The sequence below is a fragment of the Oncorhynchus keta genome, chromosome 1, assembly GCF_023373465.1.
Source record: "Oncorhynchus keta strain PuntledgeMale-10-30-2019 chromosome 1, Oket_V2, whole genome shotgun sequence".
In the NCBI taxonomy this organism is placed as follows: domain Eukaryota; kingdom Metazoa; phylum Chordata; class Actinopteri; order Salmoniformes; family Salmonidae; genus Oncorhynchus; species Oncorhynchus keta.
In genome coordinates this window covers 3,137,753-3,141,783 of record NC_068421.1, presented here as the reverse complement: position 1 = coordinate 3,141,783, position 4,031 = coordinate 3,137,753, and the positions used below count along the sequence as shown (strand labels likewise).

At 44.0% G+C, this 4,031-nt stretch overlaps 1 long non-coding RNA gene across 1 annotated transcript; it reads right to left on the bottom strand.

The window, feature by feature from the left end:
* Positions 1-2,469: 2,469 nt before the first annotated feature.
* On the bottom strand, positions 2,470-2,950 carry LOC127906316 (uncharacterized). The gene is made up of 3 exons (XR_008060887.1): positions 2,863-2,950; positions 2,713-2,779; positions 2,470-2,629 (listed from the first exon to the last, which is right to left on the bottom strand). It is a non-coding gene; the product is annotated as an uncharacterized LOC127906316 (long non-coding RNA).
* Between the last annotated feature and the right edge of the window lie 1,081 nt (positions 2,951-4,031).

The window sequence follows — 4,031 nt, the reverse complement described above, 5'->3', positions numbered from 1 at the left end:
CAGACCCCTCATCTCTCTCCATCTCACCAGTCATACCTCCAGACTCCCCCTCATCTCTCTCCATCTCACCAGTCATACCTCCAGACTACCCCTCATCTCTCTCCATCTCACCAGTCATACCTCCAGACTACCCCTCATCTCTCTCCATCTCACCAGTCATACCTCCAGACTACCCCTCATCTCTCTCCATCTCACCAGTCATACCTCCAGACTACCCCTCATCTCTCTCCATCTCACCAGTCATACCTCCAGACTCTCTCTCCATCTCCAGTCATACCTCCATCTCACCAGTCATACCTCCAGACTACCCTCATCTCTCTCCATCTCACCAGTCATACCTCCAGACTACCCCTCATCTCTCTCCATCTCACCAGTCATACCTCCAGACTACCCCTCATCTCTCTCCATCTCACCAGTCATACCTCCAGACTACCCCCCTCATCTCTCTCCATCTCACCAGTCATACCTCCAGACTACCCCTCATCTCTCTCCATCTCACCAGTCATACCTCCAGACTACCATACCTCATCTCTCCATCTCACCAGTCATACCTCCAGACTACCCCTCATCTCTCTCCATCTCACCAGTCATACCTCCAGACTACCCCTCATCTCTCTCCATCTCACCATCTCACCCCTCATCTCTCTCCATCTCACCAGTCATACCTCCAGACTACCCCTCATCTCTCTACATCTCACCAGTCATACCACCAGACTACCCCTCATCTCTCTCCATCTCACCAGTCATACCTACAGACTACCCCTCATCTCTCTCCATCTCACCAGTCATACCTCCAAACTACCCCTCATCTCTCTCCATCTCACCAGTCATACCTACAGACTACCGCTCATCTCTCTCCATCTCACCAGTCACACCACCAGACTACCCCTCATCTCTCTCATCTCTCAATTTTTCTTTCTTTCTCTCCTCCTCCTCCTCTATCCTTCATTCCACCACCAAATACGTTGTGACAGGGTGTGTTTAATTAACTATGCAGCAGCAGACCCTGTCCCATTGTGTCAGAAGGAGAAGAAGAGTGGAGGAGAGGGTGAAGAAGGAGAAGAAAAAGATGAGTGGAGAAGAGGGTGAAGAAGGAGAAGATGAAGACAAGTGGAGGAGAGGGTGAAGAAGGAGAAGATGAAGACGAGTGGAGGAGAGGGTGAAGAAGAAGGAGAAGAAGAAGATGAGTGGAGAAGAGGTTGAAGAAGGAGAGTAAGAGGACGAGTGAAGGAGAGAGTGAAGAAGGAGAAGACGAAGACGAGTGGAGGAGAGGGTGAAGAAGGAAAGGAAGAGAAGATGAGTGGAGGAGAGGGTGAAGAAGGAAAAGAAGAGCCAGGGTAATTAACGACAGAACATTTCTGATGAAAAACCACAGGCTGTTCAAGGAGATGAAGTTTGCTTCAAACAAAGGTAGCTCTCCTCCCTCCCTCCCTCCCTCCCTCCCTCCCTCCCTCCCTCCCTCCCTCCCTCCCTCCCTCCCTCCCTCCCTCCCTCCCTCCCTCCTCATACCTCCCTCTCTCTAATGAAAGGAGGTGTAAATTAAGGAGTGTATGTTAATTTGGGCATACACTCCTGATGAGTTTTAATCAGAGTGGGAATTCACAAGAGGAGAGAGAGAGAGAGAGAGAGAGAGAGAGAGAGAGAGAGAGAGAGAGAGAGAGAGAGAGAGAGAGAGAGAGAGAGAGAGAGAGAGAGAGAGAGAGAGAGAGAGAGAGAGAGAGAGAGAGAGAGAGAGAGAGAGAGAGAGAGAGAGAGAGAGAGAGAGAGAGAGAGAGAGAGAGAGAGAGAGAGAGAGAGAGAGAGACAGAGAGAGAGAGAGAGAGAGAGAGAGAGAGAGAGAGAGAGAGAGAGAGAGAGAGAGAGAGACACAAATAATGGCACACTGTGCCTTTTCAGAAATTAAACAACACATTTGTCATTCCTAAATACAAATGTATTATATTAAATAATAAAGCAAATTCAATTGATTTCATAAGAAGATAAATTGTTTCTCCTCCACAAAACAAACCGCTCCTTCATAAGCCCACTTCTCCTCAAACAATGGGAGATCTTTTACAGCCGAGAAGAACTCAAAATCCACTTTTATTCTCGCTTTGACTAATCTTTTATAAACACATCTTACATCCTGCCCATATCCTGTGTCTATTTTATGTTTCCTACTCAGAAAAATTAACATCTTAGGTTGTCCCTAAATTAAATATAACAGTTGACATTTAATTTTCTGTTGCTTACCATGAAACCCCTAAAGAAAAACGGTGTTATTGAAAATCTCCCCCAAAGCTGTAAACAAAGACTCTAGTATTTCAAAGAGAGGTTTTATCCTCTCACACTCCATAAAACTGTGAACATTTTTTCTCTTGCGTTACAAAAAGGACATCTGTCTCCAACATCTGAGTTAATAACAGATACAAAAGCATTAACTGCAATAGTGCCATGCAACACCCTCCATTACATATCACCAGTCCCCTGTACAGTGTTCTCCATGCTGGCTTTACCTTGTCATCAACACCCTCCATTACATATCACCAGTCCCCTGTACAGTGTTCTCCATGCTGGCTTTACCTTGTCATCAACACCCTCCATTACATATCACCAGTCCCCTGTACAGTGTTCTCCATGCTGGCTTTACCTTGTCATCAACACCCTCCATTACATATCACCAGTCCCCTTTAGTAATGGTGGCTTGTACAGTGTTCTCCATGCTGGCTTTACCTTGTCATCAACACCCTCCATTACATATCACCAGTCCCCTGTACAGTGTTCTCCATGCTGGCTTTACCTTGTCATCAACACCCTCCATTACATACCACCAGTACCCTTTAGTAATGGTGGCTTGTACAGTGTTCTCCATGCTGGCTTTACCTTGTCATCAACACCCTCCATTACATATCACCAGTCCCCTGTACAGTGTTCTCCATGCTGGCTTTACCTTGTCATCAACACCCTCCATTACATATCACCAGTCCACTTTAGTAATGGTGGCTTGTACAGTGTTCTCCATGCTGGCTTTACCTTGTCATCAAGGCCCAGTGTTACCCTCCAAGGAGGGTCTTTTCAATTCTTCAATTTATCTTTATTCAAAACCTTGACACAACCCCTATGTAAGTCTTTCCCATTCATCTCATCCAAACCCACCTCTTCCAAACCCACCTTGGTCCTTCTGTAGCACAGTTGGTAGAGCATGGCGCTTGTAACGCCAGGGTAGTGGGTTCGATTCCCGGGACCACCCATACGTAGAATGTATGCACACATGACTGTAAGTCGCTTTGGATAAAAGCGTCTGCTAAATGGCATATATTATTATTATTATTATTATTCTTATAACCCTCTCAAATCCACTAATGACTCCTTTCTTCCAAACTCTGGGATATTTCCAATATATATGGGATATGGGTGTAATATATATGGGATATGGGTGTAAATATATCCAAACCCACCTCTTCCAACCCTCTCAAATCCACTAATGACTATGGGTGTAATATTATGACTCTGGGATATTGGGTGTGTATATATGGGATATGGGTATATATATGGGATATGGGTGTAATATATATGGGATATGGGTGTAATATATATGGGATATGGGTGTAATATATATGGGATATGGGTGTAATATAATGGGATATATGGGATATGGGTGTAATATATATGGGATATGGGTGTAATATATATGGGATATGGGTGTAATATATATGGGATATGGGTGTAATATATATGGGATATGGGTGTAATATATATGGGATATGGGTGTAATATATATGGGATATGGGTGTATGGGATATGGGTGTAATATATATGGGATATGGGTGTAATATATATGGGATATGGGTGTATGGGATATATATATGGGATATGGGTGTAATATATATGGGATATGGGTGTAATATATATGGGATATGGGTGTAATATATATGGGATATGGGTGTAATATATATGGGATATGGGTGTAATATATATGGGATATGGGTGTAATATATATGGGATATGGGTGTAATATATATGGGATATGGGTGTAATATATATGGGATATG